This window comes from Pogona vitticeps, chromosome 6 (genome assembly GCF_051106095.1).
Source record: "Pogona vitticeps strain Pit_001003342236 chromosome 6, PviZW2.1, whole genome shotgun sequence".
In the NCBI taxonomy this organism is placed as follows: Eukaryota; Metazoa; Chordata; class Lepidosauria; order Squamata; family Agamidae; genus Pogona; species Pogona vitticeps.
Genome location: NC_135788.1, coordinates 35,158,688 through 35,178,978, shown reverse-complemented (window position 1 = coordinate 35,178,978; position 20,291 = coordinate 35,158,688). Strand labels below are relative to the sequence as shown.

Here is a 20,291-nt window from a genome sequence, read left to right as displayed (position 1 = left end):
TCAATCTACTTGTAGCTTTATATGATTGTACCAATTAAGCAATAGCGCTAACTTGTGATGCATTACTAAATGTGTCTTGCTACACTAATTTATTTATTTGGGCCACATTTCATGGTTGGTATAGTTTGGAAAGACAGTTCCTTATCACCTGTTAACTTTGAAGGCTCGTGCATGTATAATCTTAGGGAGTAGATACTGAGGTTCTAGGTGTGACTTTGATCAAACTCTTGGAAGGATGCAATATTAATTTGACATTGCCTCCTTTTCCTCTTTTGGCCTAGTGAAACCTGGCTACCTGCCCAGTTACTCAATAGTTCAGTTGTTGTCACAGCACCGTACTCAGGAGATGTGTGCTGAATTTTAGCAGAAACCCTACTGAGCACCAGACTCAATTAATTTTGGGTATATTTTGGTTATGGGGTGGCCTTTAAATCCTGCTTTGCAAAAATCTAGGCCACTACTACCTTTAGGCACTGAGGCAGCTGCCTCATACAGCCGTTTTTGTGTATTGTGAAAGGACTGCAAAATATGTATTTATTTCTCCTTATGGCAGTTTCCCCTCCAAGGAACAGGAGAGGTGCTTGTTGCTTCTTCGTTTGTTCACCACATGCATCAAAATAGTCTGTTGTTTTGTAGTATCATGTACCTTGACTTGGATGGGTAGGGACACCCTCTGCTGCTTTCCAAAGTGTCTTAGGCTGGCCGTTGTTGAAAATGTTCACTTTGTAAATATGGGAAGGCTCATTTTGAATTCCAGCAAATTCAAGAATCTGACTGGGTGGCTCTAAGCAGCTTTCTCTTTCTCAGCCTGACCTCCACCTAGCAGGCTGATTGAAAGGACAGAACAAGAAGAAAGTTCTAAGATACTTTATCTGCTGGTGGTTGCTGTAGGTAGTTTATATGGTATGTATACTGCATTCTTCAGACATTCCAGTGTGTTGTAAATCCCTTTGGTCATGAGTTCATGTACTATAGAGTTCTTGTACTGTAGTTTAGTCCTACAATTCTTTGTATGCCTGCTACATTCTTTGTAAAAAAAATTCACACCTTCTACTACGCCCTTGAGGCTTTCCCTCTCAATCGGGCTGAAATTGTCTATAATTTAGTGTGAGCCCCCCCCCTTTTTTGGCAAATTAAGCCACAATGTTAAAAATGTTGTAGCTGTGAATTTCAGTTTCTTCTGCCAGCAGAGGAGTTAAGGAAGTACACTGATGATTACTTTAAAAGTACTCAATTGCACATCTATTATTTATTTGTTTGCTTATTTATTTATGCAATAAAGTATATCCTTCCTGTCTCTCTAAAACACAGTAGCAGTAATAAAACCCAGATAAAAGCAAGCACATTTAAAAATTAAAAAAGCAGAGTGAGAATACCATTTGAAACCCACAATTTAAAAAGCAGTAATAACAGTGAACTATAAGAATCTGTATTCTTTCTTTTCCTCTTCTGTTCCAGTATGGCTGTGGTGAGGAACTGAGAAGCTTGCATATAGTTTAAAAGTTTTACTAGATAGAGTCTTTCTTTTGCTCCGTCCTGATTATGGATACTGGAAACAAACCAATTCTAAATCATAGTTTATTTTAAACCATAGTTTTGTTTTCAATAGCTGTCTTTAAGATCAGTGGGAAGACGTGTTCTCAACCTGCAGCTGGAGCATGTTCATTTCTTACAGGTTGTACAATGCTATACCTCAGGAAGTTAGCTTCCTCATGTCCTTTACCCAACAGTTACAGATCTTCCTCTTTATGCAGAACTTTAATGATTATGAAGGAATCCCTGGATGCTATCTTTTTTCCTAAGTGTGTTTAAAAGTTTTTAAAAGCTTTTCAGTTGTCATTGTGTAACATGAGTTTTAATTGAGTTTTAACTATTATCGCAGATTTCATTGGTTTCCAAACTTTTTCATTTACTGTGTTTTTAGTGGGGCTTGTTTTGACATTCTGAGCCGCCAGTGTCCCCTCACTGGGAGAAAGGCGGTCTATAAATGAAACAAGCAAATACCCGTATATAAAACAAAACAATGGGTCATTTGGCTTACTGGTGCACATTCTAACTGAGGATGAGAAATGGAACAAACACTATTTTTTTCTTTTGTTGTTGCCTAGATCGGCCAAAGCACCACAACAATAGCTCTCGTGTTTGGCTGATGGACAGTTTCTGTGAAACTAGCACTGGGATCTTGTTTGGCAACTCTGTGGTTGTTCAGGCAAAGGGGATTAATGTTGTTATCACTCCTTCCAGAGAGCGAGAGAGAGAGAGAGAGAGGTGTTCTTCCTACTTGCCTCTCAGATAGTTCATTGTGTGTGTTTTGCAGGTGGGAGGGGTAATCTTGGTAGTACCATTATAAATATATGCCTAATGAAAAACAGTAAACACTGAAATCCAATCAATACATAGGAATCTTTCCACCATTAATATGTTTCTAGTGATGTCAGTAAAGATGTGAGGTGATTTCTTTTCTCTCCCCCCCCCCCCGGCTTATGAAGTCACAAGGGGCTGTGTTATTTTTACTTATATTTATGGAATTCTGTGTACAAATAACTGGACTAGAACATACATTTGACTGTGATTCATTAGGGACTAAATTCTTTGATATCTACACCAGCGGTCCCCAAATGTTTTGGGGGCGTGGACCGGCTGGGGGGGGGAGCGAGCTCCATGTGCCGGGGGGCAGGGGCACGGGCACCACGCTGGACTTGAAGAATTAACAGGCCTTCTGGGCTTCATTTAAAAATCTCCAAACTCTGTTTTGGATAGTCAGCAAAATTGACTTGTGGGTTTTCTTGGTATTCTGAATATGCTCTGTTAAATGTAATAGAGGGTTTGATAAATTATTTTTTTCCAATTGAGATTTTATATTGTCTGTCTCTTAGATGCCATGCACATCTCCAGCAGTATTTATAAGTTTAGCTTCCTCCTTATGGGATAAAGAGGCAGGTTGCTTAGGCCCGTGCTGTGAGGGATGTTGTCATGCCTATTGACATCTTGCAGATACTCATTTGCATGCAGTAAGTATTGTTTTATACTTTGCATGCAATAATAATAATTGTATCCTTTACAGGTAATAATTATTGGTTCTTCAGAGGGGTTTATGATGGATATTTTTTGACCTGCTGGGACAGGCTTTCCCCATTTCTCCACCTCAGCTTTTCCCTGTTCTGATTTTGGGTGCTTCCTGTTGAAAGTTTTGTTGGGCAACTGCCTGAAACATGAAATTTCACTAGGCATCATCCAGTGCCCTGGTGATTTACAGCGGAATTCTGTGCCTGTTTATTTGGAAGCAAGTCTCACTGTCTTCAGTAGAATTTTTTTATTGTAAATGCATATAGGATTGCACAGTCTTTGCTTCAGGTTTGTATGAAGATAAATCTTATTTTGTGAGTCTCTTCTTTCAGAAAGGCAGATAGAGCTTTAGAAATGGACTTTAACATTTTCTGCAACTCTGTAAGTATGATCTTGTTCTGTCCTGCACTTAAAGAAATTTGCATTCCAATCAGATTTTGCATAGTCCGTTTTTCTTTCTTTTTTTTTGTTTGAATGCTGTGCTGTTCTGATCTCTATCCACTAAATATGTTCCATTTAACCGTGTTACTGTGTCTACTAATGTAAATGCTAACCAGCTCTGTGAGGTTAAACCATTCTGGGCAAATTCCTGTGTCAAGAGATTGGGAAGATCATGGACTCCTTGTAGTTGGTGTCTGGGATGAGCTTGCTGAGAGAAGGACGGAATGCCCACCAATAGGAAAGCAGTAACACCTGAAGCTTACTGCTGTGAGAGAGAGCTTCAAAGCCAAGCTGGGCTCATTCTTAGTTATTGAGCAAATTAGGGAAATGTTTGTAACCGAGTGAGGGGAAGGGAAAGAAGTTATTATGTTACAATATTTGTGAAGGTTCCAGGAGACCTGACACTTGACGGAAAGATTCGCTGGAAGAATCTCAAAACTAAGACTTTGGGCACAAAAGTAGGGACAGAAGTTGCTTTAGTGAGCTTAGGTTTCTCTTAGGAGAACCCTATGCTCAGTTGCTACCCTGCTACAAGGAACACTATATATGTTCTGAAACTATGCTGGAAAATTGGAAGCCATTATTAAAATATGCAGACAAAATAGACTTTGAGACATGTGGTTTGAAAAGGAATTTAGATAGTTGGTCAATATTTCTTTAAAAGGTGACAGGGAATGGTATATATGTGATTTGGAGAAATGTGGGGAATAGCTTTGTATTTACTATTTGTAATATGGTTGATTGTCTTTTCATTCTTTAGAAATAAATAATTTTAAAAAAATGTTCTGCAACTATGCTAGGATAGAAGTGTTAGAATAGTTTAGCTAACTTTCTTATTTTCTTGTGGGTTTGTTTAGTAATTGCTCCTGCCTCAGACTTTGAATTGAGTTTTTGCTCCAAATCCTTTTTGACTGTTTCTGTAATTGTTGAAATTATTTTTGATATTTGTTTCTGTTCTCTTTTGATTTTTTTTTCACCACCTTGAAAGAGGAAAGAGGAAACAATAGGGGCTGATTTTCTGCCACCTATTATCTATTAGGTAAGGGTGCCTGGAAGGTGAGAGCATCTGGCTAAAAACACAAGTATTTCACATTCCTGTAGCTGGGTGTGCCAGTACTGTTACAACATGGTTGGAGATTCTTTCCATTGCTCGCTATGTTCAGATTCATTGCGAGTTCATTGCTCGCTATGTTCAGATTTTGTTCCCTCCAGAAGCTGGAAATAAAAAGCCTAAATAAAAATACACAACTTGTTATTTTTTTTTAAGTTTCTATGCATTCATTGATTGTGTAGGTCCCTTAATACTTCTAGAGTGCTGTTTGCCAAAGAGTACAAAGCCTTTTACAATAAAATTATCAGATAAGCCAGGGAAACCAAAACAGTAACATGACTAGCACTAGCACAACAAAGAGAAATAGTAAAGCAGAACACAGCAATAAATTCTTGGTGTAGTGATTATTGTGCTGGAGCAGGGCTTGGGAGACCAGGGTTCAAATCCCCTTTAGACCATAACATTCATTTGGTGACCTTGGGCCACTTACATGCTCTTAGCCTGATCTACCTCTCAAGGTTGCAGTGAGGAGAACCATGTACATTGCTTTGAGGTTATTGGAGAAAAGCTGAGAGAGAATTATTTCAAATCAATTATATACACATGTATAGAAGATGAACTGAAAACAGTCAGTTTAAATTTAGCCCCTTCTTAATCCTCTCATAATGCCTCTCTCCTACTTGGAGTGAATCTCGACCTCTCTTCCTTTCACTGTTTTTGTCTGTTACTTTATGTGCTATTGAAGTACCCTTCTGTGTAGGACTAGGGACCATATTGATTCAACATAGTACTTGCTCTACTTTGGCCCTATAGAAATGCTTTTTCTTATAATATTAATGATGGCATTGATATCTCATTGGTAGCCCCTCAGTAATTTATTCAGTAAATTTGCTCAGTAATTTAAATTGAGGGTAAATTAGTGTATGTTGAAACAACAGCATTTATTTTTATGGCATCTCTCATTTAACAACAATTTCTGTGGCTCTTATTTCATTTTCACTCATTTTTGCTCATTGTAAAGATGCACACTGTTCTTTTTAGGACTACTGGCAACATGAGATGATTTTGAATAATGCCATTACTCACCAGAAGCATAGTCTAAGTTTGATACCATTCCATCCCCACTCTTACAGTTGGAATGTGGCTATGGCCCTCCAGATTTTTTGTATACAGCGAACATGATTAAGAACCCTTTATATCTTGATAGGCCCCAAGTATTTTCATTTGTAGTTGTCAGCACAACAAACTACAGAAAATGAACTTGAGGGATTATGAAAGTTGCAGCTCAAGAAGCATCTGGAGAGATGCAGTTGGCTACCCATTTCCAGTGGTGGAGAACAAAAGTGTGCCTTGCTACATTAACTGATGTGGTTTCACCCCAAGTTACAACAAAGTTTACTTATGTTTTGACTCATTTTACAGATGAATAGACTGATAAGTTACTTTCTGAAAGTTATGTAAAAAAAAAATCAAAATCAAAAACAAAATTCAATTTGAGCTGACATTAACGGCCATATTGTTTGCTGGGCAATGCCTGCTCTCTGCTCACTTATCATGTAGAAGTTTGTTTACTACATTTGCTTGTTTACTAGCTATACCTCCTCTTTAATCTTCACAACCAGCTTGTTGTGATAAAGTAGATTGGGGTGAGGGGGGGGGGAAGAATTTGTGACACTGAACTTTACTGCTGAGTGCAGGTTTGAATGTGAGTCTCACCAGTCTTCGTCTGAACCTCTGTATGCTATACTACATTGTCCAACTTCAACAGGGCCAGGAACTCCCAGCCTTCCAGATCTTGATGAACTGTTACTCCCATTATACCTTCACTAGTAAGCAGGCAGGCTGGGCCTGATAGGCAAAGCCAGCTCATTTTTCAGGCAGAGTGAGGTGGCTGTCTTGGATAGTAAATGTGTGGTGTCACAGAGGGCAACAAGGTGTTAGTTATATGTGTTTTGATGTTATTGTGTTTTTAATATGAGAGGCGTGGAGAGATGCCTTTCTAGGATCTTTTATCTCATGTACCAAACCGAAACATCTTGACTGGGGTTTGGTGCTCTGCTCACTTGAGTGATTGGATGGGTGGGTCCATTTTCTGTTCTGCCTCAGGTAGCAAAATGTGTTCTGGCCTTGATAACAGTAATTAGAGCCCAACAGCATTTAAAAGGTAGCAGGTCTCTACGATCACAGTTGGTTCGTAGAGCTATCTTCTAAGGCTATCCCACTTTAATTGTTCTCAACCAGTGGTTCCTGGCCCGCACAGCTAGAGGTGAAGGCTTCTGTAAATTTTAGTAAGAACATATGGGGACCCAAAGTCAGGAGGAACCACTGTTCTAAACAATTCTGAAGTGAAATAATGTCAAGCCATTTTTTTCTTTGAACTCATCAAACTTCATTATTTTCCAAGAAAGGAGCTCAAAATCAGCCCAAGGCACCTTGTTACCTAAAGTGCAGCAGTAAATCCCCCCCTTCAATGTGCATTAAACTAAACCTTCGGCAAAAACAAGATAAAACATAATGAACCTCACAGGCTGTGATATTGTCAAGTCTGTGGGTCTGAGTCCAAAGTCTCAGTCCAAGTCTTTGGTACAAAGTCTTAAGCCCCAAAATCCAAGACCCTATTAAAAGCAAGATTTTCCGCAGAAAGAAAGGGAGAGGGATTGATGCGTTCTGCAAGTTGGGTCTGAGTCATTTACAGTGGGGTCTTGACTTGAGAACGGCTTGAGTTAAGAACATTTTGACTTAAGAACCACTCTCAAAGGAAAATATTGACTTGACTTACATACTTAGATTTGAGTTAAGAACTGAAAAAAACCACCTGGGAGGCAGGGAAAGTGCAAAATTTGAACTTTCAGTTAACTGTTGGCCAGTGAAAAGGGTGTCTGGCTGCTTCCTCACTCCTCCCAGCGTTTAGAGAGTGGATTGGGAGACAGTCTTCAGACTGCCTGGTACTGTACTGCCTGGACTGTATTTTCCCTGCCTTCCCTGAACCTTTCTTCACCTAAGAAAAAAAGAAACAAAATATCCCCTTCTAGTGGTCGAAGGCAGAATAGCAGCTTCCCATTAGTTTCTATGGACGGAAAAGAGCAGATACGGATCAAATGGTTTTCAATGCATTCCTATGGGAAATGCAGATTTGACCTGAGAACTTTTTGACTTGAGAACCGCCTTCCAATACGGATTAAGTTCTCAAGTCAAGACCCCACTGTAAAACAAAAACTGAGTCTGGTCCGAGTCAGGTCGCCAGTGTGACTTAGGTCTGACTTGACAGCAAGTCCTGCAACCTGAGAAATATTTCTCCTTCCTTTCTGGTAAAAAAAAAATTAATGGGCCAAAACCATGTTAAATATATCTGCTTATGTAATGCGGTGGCCTGAATCTTGGCGGCAAATTGCCTGTGATGATTTCTTAACTTACCTCCTGAGATCCGCGCCGCTCCCTCGCTGGGTATTTTCAAGAAACAATTAAAAACACTTATGTATAGGCAGGCCTTCCCAACAACTAACCCCTGACGATCTTTCTCTTTCTATATCATTTTGACTTTTATTTTTATTAATTTATAATGTTTTTAGATTTTATTGCTGTGATTTGTAAGCCGCCTAGAGTGGTCGAATAAGACCAGATAGGCGGGATAGAAATAAAATAAATAAATAAATAAATAATTGCTTTACACTGATGTAAAAATGCAATAGGATTTTGACCATTAAAAATAATGAATGACCCTTTCATGAGACCCAAGGCCCTCTCATCTAGCTACCATGTCTTGCCTAGTGATGGACCTGGTCCTAGAAGAGTTAAAAATAAGGGGATGCTGGGCTCTGAACTACTTACTTGGATGATTGACTTTTCAATTAATAATAATAGTTTTATGTCATTAAGTTGATTCCAACGTATCACAATCCTTTCCAGGGTTTTCCAGGTAAAGAATACTCAGAAATGGTTTGCTATTCCCTTCTCCTTTGGGCTCCCTAGAATTGTGCAGCTTGCTACATTGGCTGGTTCTTCTCGTGGGGGCACAATGGGGAATCAAACACCGGATAACTAAAGGTACAGCTACACTAGCAGCAGAGAGTGAGCTAGGTATGGGCAGGGATGGGGGACTCACTTGGCACAGACAAGACCCTCCATTTCTGATTAGAAGACAAACAATAGTTGACTGACTACAGTATCCTGAGTTGGGATGGTCCCTTGTTTATCCTCATGGAGCAACTTCCGCTGCTGGTACTAGAACATCCTAATTCACCATTAATGAAACTAGAGGACTGAACTTTGGCTGACTTGCTCACTGGTCTGGAAAAGTCTCCACTGACTTGATTATCTATAAAACATTAATCTCAAAGCTTAAAATATGCAGTGGCATTTAATTTATAAAATGTTAATATTATTGAATAGTAGTGAAATGTTTAGTTTATAAGGTATAGTAGTTGTTATGTTAAATGTTTTATATGGTAAGTAAAGTTTAATACAATTGTGCCTGTTTGTTTAGGATGAAAAACGCGTTTTCCCTCCCAAACAAAGATATTTAAGGGGGGAGGTCTGTAGCATTCACCTTTACTATGTTAAGTAGTTATGAATATTCATGCTTCAGGTTAATATTGCTGAGAGGCGGAGCCGAGAGATTTGTAATAAAGAGGCAAAGTCAGAGAGTAAGAGAGTCAGTAAGAGAGTGGAGAGATTGAGGGTGGTATTTGGGAGATCTGAGGTGTGATTAGAGTGAAGAATGAATAAGAACTGTATAACAAATAGAAGGTAGAGATTGATGATAATAGAAGTTACCTGTGATTAATAATAACAACATCTGTAATCAATAAAAATGTTTTATTTAAAAGACAGTGAAGTTTGGACCTGCATCTCCATCCTTCCATAATTAATGCTGATTCAGTGATCAACTGGTGTCAGTGGGGTAAAAAGGAGTAGTAGTTTGCCTTCATGTGCTCTGTGTTTAGAGGGTCAGGCAAGGGGCACGAGGGATGAATGCCACAGTTATATGCAAAGAAATCTCCTTTAACTACCTCAAACCTGCTGCCACCTCTTCTTCTCAAAGAACAGCAAAATCCAGTCCTGCTAAATCTTAAAATGATATCTTGCCGTCTGTAGCTGCATGAAGAAAATGATTGTTTGTCTCAGAATAACAGTTACTGGAAAAGGATTTCAAAAACCTCGCAGGGTGTAATTGTAGCTCACATAGATTTCAAGGGAGGAGTTCTTTTTTTAAATCCCATTAATATTTTTTCTTTCACTACCCACGGATTCCGCCTTCATGGCTCAATGCTGCCTCTCTTACACAATATTACTTCTAAATTACTTTTGTTCCTCAGTCCCATCTGCTCACTCTGGCTGCAAGATTAAAAAGGGAAGCCTCTTGTTTACCCACCTATGAATGTTGGCAGTAGCATTATGAAAACTGTCAACTTGGCAGGTCCGATGATGTGAAACAGCAAAAAGTGCTTGACAAAAGTAGACTTGGGCAAGACTGGCTACAGGTTAGCACTTAGAGTGGGATTTGCAATGTTGTGTGCATACTTGCACACTGTCATATTGTGTATTGGATTTTGAGATACAAATATATGCCAGGATTGCAGCTTTGCAAAATAATAGCTTGTGTCAGTTCTTCTGCTTCCCACCATTCTCACCCTTTTTGCCCCTGGCCTCCATGCTGTTCATTCCTAGGCTGTAAACTTCAGATGAAAGCAGGCCAAGGTCACCCAATGGTGGCCTAAAGCAATGGTTGCCAACCTTGGGTGTCCAGATGTTCTTGGACTGAAACTCCCAGAAGCCTTCACCACCAGCTGTGCTGGCTAAGATCTCTGGGAGCTGTAGTCCAAGAACATCTGGAGACCCAGGGTCTCCCGGGCCAAGATGATACTGTTACTCCTCATCTGCCCCCTGGTAGAGGACACTATTCCCCTTTGATTCACCAAGAAGCTTTTGATTTGGACTCTTTAGAATCAGTGGGGGAAGAGGTCTCACCTCCTAATATTCCAATGCCAGTTTCTGATGTGGTGAACGGTCATCCTCCTTCGCCATCGGACGTTTATTCTTTATATACCCAGCTAATCCTCTGCATTGCAAAAGTGCTTGAACTCGATGTTGAACAGCCTGCGGCGAGAAAAGTAGATAAGGTGTACTGATGTAACTCATGACCAGTCCCCACCTCTCAGGCTTGGCTTTATTCCTTCCTCGCATCTCAAAATAACAAAATACAGCTTCCTAGCTGTATTTTTTCTGGGTAAAACTCAATACTTGTCAGCACTCCCTCGTACATTCTTTGGATGTTAAGTGAGCCCGTTCTTATTATGTTCATTGCACTGCCACATTCTGCAGTTCGAAGAGACTCTTTGTAGCCTTCCAGGGCCCCTCTAAGGGTGCGCCAGTCACCTCTCAGGCCAACTCCAGATGGATTGTTTCAGCTATTTGCTTCGCGTACCAGTTGGCTCTGGTACCACTCCCAGACACAGTTAAAGCGCACTCAATGAGGGCTGTGGCCTCTTCAACCACATTTCTCAGAGGAGTGGACCCCACAGACATCTGTAGAGCTGCCACATGGGCCACGCTGTCTACCTTCACGTGCCACTACCGCCTGGATGTCTGGGCCAAGGTGGAGGCTGCCATGGGGCGTGCTGTCCTAGCTTCAGCACTCTCATGATGTCCCTCCTCCAGGTAAGGCAGCTTGCTAGTCACCCATTAGTGTGCATTCACAGAGACCACAAAGAAGAAAGAGGTTACTTACCTGTAACTCTCGTTCTTCGAGTGGTCATCTGTGAATTCACACTCCCCACCTTTCCTCCCCGCTGTCTGTCACGTGAGCCTTTTGCGTGCTGTGCAACGGCGGACAGTTCTACAGAACTGAGGCACCGGAGGCAGGGTTAAAGGCGGCGTGTGGGAGGTCCCACCATCATGTGCTCAAGCTCTGGAAAATTCTGAGGCTGCTCTGCACAGGCGTAGATTAACCCATTAATGTGAATTTGCAGATGACCACTCGAAGAACCAGAGTTACAGGCAAGTAACCTCTCTTTCTTCTCACCACTGATTGTATTGACTAGGGATGAGGGTAGTCATAGTTTAACAGTATCTGGAGAACCACCTTTCTCTGACATCTGCTCTAAGTAGACCTTTATGACACTCCAAATTGTTTGGGTCACTTTAAAACCTCCCTTGGAAGGAAAAGGTTTAATAGAATTGGTTTCTTAATAAATAGGTTAGGATTGCAGCCTAAAGCCTGCAAAGATCAGAGCCAGTGCCCTGTTTCATCAGCATAACATTTTTTTTCTCCTCACTTCTTTTCTCTCCCTGCCCTCCTCACAGAATTATTGTGAGGATAGTGTGAAGAGGAGGAAAGCCACATGCACTATTATGAGCTCATTGGAAAGGCAGGATTTAAAAGCAGCTAAGGAGCAAGACTAGGAAAGAAGAGAATGTGTCAACTCCTGGCACGCTGATGCAAGCGACAGGGTAAGGTAAGAGTCTAGGCAAGATTAGAAGGACTTCCTCAGTGGTTTTTCTTTGTTCCTTGCCAGGAGGAGAAAAAGTCAAACATGAGATTATTGCACGCTACTCAAAGTTCCCAGCATTCAAAACAAAACAAAAACTGCCCACAGGGAACCGTTGGAGTTATTGCAGCCTCACATGCAGCTTTTGGCATGTTTGACAGGGAGGGACCTTTGTGGGCTGGGGTGACTTTCAGCCTATCCAGAACTAACTAATCATTCTTTCCTAGCCTCTGAATAAAGAGAGAGCCTCACCTCTCTGCATTCTTTTCCCTTCTCTTGAGTCTGGTGAAGCAGTCAGTTTGTTTATTCCGTTTGCTGTTTGATTTGTTCAACTGTAAGTAATGAAACCATTTATTCTTTCTCCTATTAATGTCTCAGAATGAATTATTGGGACTGGAAGTGCCAGTTGATGAAAAAATAGTGGATTTATCTGGGGAACTTGAAACTGTTCTCGCCTGTGAATCCCTGCATTTCTGCTGTGCAGCTAGAGGAATTTAACCAAGAATTCAAAACTCTGCAACAATAACTGTGCTGACTGTCTCAGAAAAAAAAAAGCAAAAGTCATAGGTTAACATAATTATCCTAGTTATGTGCTGTCAAGTTACTTACAATGTATAGCAGCTCTAATGGGATACTAATGGGATTTTTGACAAGTGTGAGTTATACAAGGAGTGGTTTAGCAGTGCCACCCTGAAGTGAATTTTCATGGCCAAGCAGGAATATGAACCTGAGTTATAATTCAAAACCCACAACAATAAAAAGTTTTAAAAAGCAACATTTTAAGTTGTCCAGAATTTATTCAGATGATATTAATCAAATTAGCAGTAGGATTGGGGAGGAGAGAGAAGGCTTGTTATGATGTCCCTCCACCCCCAGCAAGCCTGCAATTTGTCACAATCTTAAATGGAGGACTGAAAATGTTGTAGATTATCATGTACCATTTTGGATTCTGTAAATGCACATACTTGAATCGAAAATTAAACATTGCAAATGGAGTTATAAATATTTTTCAAGTCTACTGGCTTTGTCATGGAAATACTTATTTTAAATACCAAAGGAGTCGAGACTTGCCCAAAACAGGAAAATGACTAATGAACAGTCAGAAGCATACTTTGGATACAAAGCCTTTTCTGTTGTCTCAGGGTGTCATCTTTTAGAGTGACATTTTACCGGCAGCAGCATTTCTTTCAAAACTGTTTCTCATTGCTGATATTTCTGCAGATAGCCTGGAGAATATGTAATATTTTGACAAATGGAAAGGTAAACCAGATTAGAATATGAGGCTGTGTTTTGGCATATACTTTGTTTCCACCCTGCAACCTGACTTGCTTTCCTTACGTTTCATGGAGCTTTTGTATCATGTTGTTAAAAAGCTATCTGATTTGATCTGTGACTTGATACAATTTATATTAACCTTCTGGTGAGCATGAGGTTTGGATCACCTTGCTGTGCAGTCTGGAGTTTTTTTCAATACACAGGTGCAAATATATGTACACATTCACAGGCCCATAGTTACAGGTATTATCTGTATGGGGGGGGACAGGTAATCTCCCATGGTTTCTGTCTCTTAATTCTGTTTAACCTGTGTTGTTGAAAAGCATTGATTACCTATCCCATCTTGCTTTTGTATGGGGGTGGAGAGGGAAGTCATTGAAATATGACCAGGCCCACACCAATCATACCTGGCCTAGAAGGATCCTCTTCCACCATAAACCTTCAGCCCCAAAGTTTGCAGAGATAAACTATAAAGAGACTCATCATCTTTTCATTAGCTGAACCCAATGTATGGTGCATTCTGCATCAATGACATGTCCTGTCTCATCTCAAGTAAGCTTGAGATTTTTCATTAAGATTTTTTAGCACAGGCTATTTAGACAGTGCACTGTTTTTATTTTGTTTTTTTACATTACCTGTTTGATCTCTCCCTTAACTTTAGTTTTAACTGTGTTTCTTAGTTTGACATCTGTACATCTCTCACATCTTGAAGAACCTTCCATCGCTTTTCCAGACCACTCTTCACAGCTATAAGAGGGAGATAAGGGAAGAACAGACTGGGCTTGATTGACACTGACTGGAGAACTATTTCATTATTTATCCATTGCATTTATATCCTACCTTTCATCTAATGAGTTCAGCTCAGGACAGCATGCATATTTATCCTTTTCCGGACTTCATTTTCACAGGGACAAGGTGCTGCTGCAGAGAGTGGCCCAAGATCAACCATGGCTATAAGCAATTAATTTACAACTGGCTCAGTGGAAACCTGGATTTCCTAAGTTGGTGTCCAGCACTCTGATCAATGCATGGGCTCTATATAAGTTGATATTAGTTGGTAGATGCCCCTGAATAAATAGGAGAATGAACCCAAAGTACAGTGGTGCCCCACAAGATGGGCGCTCCGTTTGACGATGAAATTGCATCACGACAAACTTTTTGCGATCGCAAAACAATGTTCTCTATGGGGGAATTTTGCTTTGCAATGATCGGTTCCCTGCTTTGGGAACCGATCATCGCAAAGGGATGATTTTTTAACAGCTGATCTGCGGTTTCAAAATGGCCGCCGGGTAAACAAAATGGCCACCCGCTGTGTTTTTGCACAGATTCCTTGGTGCACAGGCAGCAAAAATGGCAGCACTATGGAGGATCTTCGCTGGATGGTGAGTTTGAAGCCCCTAGAAACACATTAATCTAGTTTTAATGCGTTTCTATGAGCTTTTAAAAATCGCATTACGACGTTTTCGTTCTACAGCAGTTTCGCTGGAACGAATTAACATCGTAATGCAAGGCACCACTGTAGTTGGAGTTCATCTTGCTTGGCACTACACCTCAAGACCAGAATGGCTTTAGTAAGGCAAGTTGTACTTCCACAGTATTGGGTTCATCTCCATAATGGGGTCAATAATTTACAGACAGGTTTTCTTATACTTTAATCCACAAGAGAATAATAAGAACCTGTCACAAAACTATGAAAAAGGTCATGTTTGTTCTTCTTTTGAATGACCATGCTTGTGAATTATTTAACTCTGAGCAAAAATGCATCCTTCCTCTATCTAAATATTCTTGTTTGATGAATATTGTATAGAAAATTCTTTCCTTCTTAGATGGTTTGGTGCCATTTCCTCTTGCAAAAATTAAAAAGTTAGAAAATAAATTTGTTAATTATGATGAATAGGATTTCTTTATCTCCCTATTTTAAAACCAGTGTTGTCTGAATGGATTTCACAATACTTTCCTTAAGGCGTAGCTCAGTTTAACTTTTGAGTTTGTGTCAGTAAACTACACTAAAATTAATACCTATTCAGGAATGAGTAATGTTATATCTTATTAATTATATAAGCACAATTCACTGCAATTTAAGCAAGATGTCTTTGTTCTACAGCTGACACTTTTCTTTTTCCATAATGTGTCTCTTTTTTTGTGGGGGTGTTAGAGCATCCACGGGGAAGAGAACTAAAACTGATTAAGAGATAATGTCACTATTGTATGAAAGACAGGCAGGTGTATTTGCAAATTGGTACCAAAGTTTTCAGAATGTATTATTTTCAGCAGTCATAGCATTAACTATATGCTGTTGCTTTTTCCAAAGGAACTATATGACAGGTCAGGTTTACTGACATCCAGAAATATGAGATACAAGTTCATAAATTAGTTCTCCGGTTGAGATGCATAAAATATTTTCTGTATATGAGTAGTAATGCCAGCTCTATCACTTAGTGTATTGTGAAATGTATAAGCCGACAAAAGCTTTGTCAGCTGGTGAAATATTTTCAGTTTGCCTTTATGGCTGGTATGATAAGAGAGCAATAAGAGAAATCTGTACTCACATGATAGATTTGGTGGTTGTGGTGTCTGGCTGTGGAGGCAGAGAGTTGGAGTTCAATTCCCCACTGTGCCTCCTGCAAGCAAATCCAGCCTGCATGGCCTTGGGCAAGCTGCACAGTCTTCTGGGCACCTCCAGAAGAAGGGAATGGTAAACCACTTCTAAATACTCTCTGTCTGGAAAACCCTAAAAAGGGTTGCCATAAATCAGAATTGACTTGATGTTGTGTGATTGTTATGAAGAGAAATCTGAAGGAATGTGACAGGACTAACCATATACTGTACTCAGTTCTCCCCAAGGCCAGCCACACCATAGGGCAGTGCTAGCTAATCTCCTCAAGCAACAGCTGTGGAAACCAGCTCCCCAGCTATTCCTCCTGAGTTCCCTGATTTCCATCTTTTGGAGGGTAGACCTGTTTGTTACAAAGTCTGTCCTCCTCAGAGTCTAGTGTTGAAACTAACAATGTTATCTCAGAAAGCAATGTTTTACAGTTAACAAAACTACACTGCTGTTTTGTAAAAAAAATGTAGCAACTGGCAACTTTGTTACCTTCTTGAGTATAGTGTTTGTTACTCCTGAAATACTTCTGTGAGAAGGTTCTAGGGGTGGATTTTGGATGCTTAAATTGTGCTTCATAAATTTACTGAAAAGTAAGTCAACTTTCCAACAAAGCCTTAGCAACCTCCTCCTAGACCTCATGTCATACTGTGGTAGTGGGAGGACTCAATGTTTAGACCTCCTAGTATTTGGATTGCAACTCCCATCATCCCTCACTTCTGTCTGTGCCGTCTGTGGCTGATGGGAGTTGCAGTCCAGCAGTATCTCAAGGATAACAGATTGCCCACTTCTGCCCTATTAATCCAGTGTTAATGACATGTAAGTATATGTAAATGATATGATGTCATATTCTTCCCATGTTTTCATTTCCTTTCATTTCTCCCCCACCTATCATTTCTTCCATAGGGAAGTATGAACCTGCTTCATTCTTTGTGAAGTCCTTTGTGCAGAAGTGCTAAATAAAACATGTCAAGTAGATAATAGATAATACAGTGGAGTAGCCTAAACACTTATGTTACTCTTTGTAATCGTTGCAACAGTCCTGCAAGGTTGATCAACAATATCCCTGTATTGGTGGACAAGGAATCTGAGGAGTAGAGCATGGAGTGTGGAACTAATAAAACCACTGCTTAAATAACTTACTTACTTTGAAAAGATAACTAGAAATTGGTTCTGACTTGAAGGCACTGAACAGGATCTTAATGGAAACTCAAAATCATGACTGAAGATCATGCTATCTTTCAGGCTTGATAACCATAGTTTTAAACATTAGGCAGAATGAAAACCATGGTTAATTGGAAATTTCTGCTATTGGTTGTAGTCTCTTAATGAGGGGTTATGGAAGGAGCAGAATGACAACAGAGTTCATAGCACAAAATTCACACTCATTTTGGCTTATTAGTCCAATATTTGATTGTCTGAATACAGCTCAATTGTTCTGGGAGGAAGCGCAGTTGCTTCATAGTTTGGTATTTGCACTTCTACTTCAGAGTACCTTTCAAATTTGTGGTCTTCCAGCTTTGACATCTTCCCTGACTACTAAAAGTAATGCCCTTTTCTTCATAGGTAGAAAATATGTTTTTATTGCATGCAGACAGAAAAATTTGAAGGTGGTTTTCTGCTTTCCCTTAAGACAATGGTTTTCAGGCTTTGATCCTCCCCATGTTTTGACCTTTGTCTCCCAGAATCCCTGAGCATTGACAATGCTATCTGGAGCCACCAGGCAGTTGAAGTCCAAAACATATGGAAGATCAAAGATTAAGAATCCTTTCTTTGAGAACCAAACTACATGTACACCCAAATGTATGCAAGTATCGTCCACTGATTAATTGACTGTACTATATTTTTTTTCCTTTGCATTTTTAAATTCCATATCAATTTTTGGGAAGTGTTCATTTTTAAATTTGAAACAAGGAACTGTTTTGAGCAGAGGAACTGAGTAGATGAAGTAACATTTTGTCCATTGTCACGTCCCAAACCACCCTGTTTAATACTCTACAACAGTGGTTCCCAAATTGAGTAGCCCAGATGTTCTTGGACTAAAACTCCCAGAAGCCTTCACTATCGGCTGTGCTGGATCGGATTTCAGGTAGTTGCTGTTCAAGAACACTTGGGTTACCCAAGGTGAGGAACCACTGCTTAGAGCATATTAAATGTCTTTACTCTGCCCAAAATCTTTGCTATCAATGCTACATCTCATTTTAAGAACAAAGATGCATTTGAGTGCCACATGTAACTTGACCCCAATAACTAGAATCACCCTCTGTTTGTAAGCAAGTCTACCATATTGTCTCTGTCTGTGTTCCAGAATACAATTGGTTTTGAGAAGTGATGGCACCTGAGCTTTTTTATCCCTTTCAGACTGATGAGGGAGCACTTCAAGCTATAAAATATTCAAAAGCTCTAGGAAAAGGACTAACATCCACTACTAAATAGAAGAGAGAGCTTATTACAGTACTTTGTAGATGAGTGCTGAAGGGTATGAAGGTGTTTTCAAATGGAAGCTCTTTAAACTTGCAAGAGAGGCATTATTTGTTTTGAGGAAACATGCTTGCTAAAAAAAATGATGATGTATGAGTGCTTCTGTGAATATAGTGGCAAAAGTCATTTTGCTGGTAAATAAAAATTTGAGTTCAGTTCTTAAAAAAAAACTCTGGTTTTTGAATGTGGGACACTATGCTTCTGAATCCATGATTCAAAACCCAGGAAATAGCCTGCCTGATATTGCTGCACAATATTGTGCCAGCATTGCCAGCAGAAAAAAAAGGTGGACTTGGAAAAGGACAGCCTGAGTATTGACAGCACCAATGGCAGCAGTCAAGATGATCTATAGAATACCCTCTTGTGCTTACCACCATTAACAAAGTGACACCAAGCAAGGAAAAACTCCTGAAACTGACCCCTTTTTCTTTGAGTTATCCATTTCTCATCCAGCCAGAAAGCAGTTGTCAGGACTGTTCTTCAACAAGTGCGAATGGTAGTCAGCACAAAAGGTATTAAAAGTTATGATTTTTGTTTTCTTTGGGCCACTCCCATTTTTAGAATTGCCTTGTAGAATGTTGATTAGCTCTGCCAGAACAATGACATCAGTGCATTCTCGTACAGTGATAATGCATGGTTTTGTGTGGATTCTCCAAACTAGAGAATGTACTTTTTGTCGTAGTAGAATTGTAAAGACACAAAATGTATATAGGCTCATTTTTTAGAATAAAGATTAGGAAGTGACATGTTAGACAGCTCAGTGGTTTAGGTGTCAGACTGTGGAGCCAGAGGTTGGGAGTTCAATTCCCCCCTGTGCCTCCTTGACAGGGATTGTACTTGATGATTCACAGGGTCCCTTCCAGCTCTGCAGTTCTAAAATTATTATGTTTAAGACTTTTTGTTGCTCTTGATTTTTGAGGAGTTACATGTTTTAATTGAGAAATCAGTCATTAGTAAATTAAGTAAGGTTTTATGAATATAGAATATATCAGAGGTATCTGGCTTCAGGTCTGGTTATGGGCTGGAGATTGCTTTGGTCATCTTAGTGGGTGAATTATGTCAGGGACTAGATAGGGGGAGTGTATCCATACTGGTTCTGTTGGAACTCTCAGCGTTTTTTTTATACTATTGACCATGGTATCCTTCTGGGTTGGGACTTGGAGTCACAGTTTTACAGTGCTTGTGGTCCTTCATGGAGGAGAGAACCCAGAAAGTACTGGGAGACTCCTGTTTGACACCCTGCTGCTGGCCTACAGGGTTCCTCAGCGTTGTGTTTTGTCTACTAAGTATGCAAGTATTTGTATACTTATTGTTTTTAGCTTTAAATGTTGCCTTCTAATGATGTACGCTACCTTTGGTCCTTTTTAAGGACAAAGACAGTGTAAAAGTATAATAAAGAAACAAACAAACACAAACAAACAAATAAATGTAGTTGTGCATCTTGAGGGCTACATGCTAAGATAATGTTCATTAGCATCAGTATGGAAAGAAAAATCGTATAATAGTGCCTTTTGACATTTGCACTTGCTCTTTCATTCCTCAATGAAATGAATAAAGAGCCTTTTCTTCTGATTATTGCCTTGATTGTTTTATTTGTAGTTTTACATTTTGTCATCTACCACCTTGCGAGCATTTACCTAAAAGATAGCTTACATGTCATTTCCCATCAATCAGCCAGTTCACGCATAATTATGATGCTACGGTAATGAAGCCAACTCAAGGATGTAGGCAGCATGGACTGTACCCTTACAGTCATGTATAAGAAACAGCATCTCTGATGTTTGGAAGAGACCCCTGCAGTGCTTGGTATGATGCAGCCGTTGTAAGCAGCACAGTCTGTGACATAACATATTTTGATTACCTGAAGCTTCAGATTTCTAGACTCTCC

At 39.8% G+C, this 20,291-nt stretch overlaps 1 protein-coding gene and 1 long non-coding RNA gene across 5 annotated transcripts in view; one reads left to right on the top strand and one right to left on the bottom strand.

Moving 5' to 3' along the window:
* The window catches only part of OSBPL3 (oxysterol binding protein like 3), a 111,277-nt gene that overhangs the window by 13,324 nt on the left and 77,662 nt on the right, over positions 1-20,291 (top strand). The window lies entirely within an intron of this gene.
* Positions 8,221-16,082, bottom strand: LOC144583449 (uncharacterized). Its single transcript, XR_013537213.1, has 4 exons — positions 15,870-16,082; positions 13,956-14,067; positions 10,526-10,654; positions 8,221-9,652 (listed from the first exon to the last, which is right to left on the bottom strand). It is a non-coding gene; the product is annotated as an uncharacterized LOC144583449 (long non-coding RNA).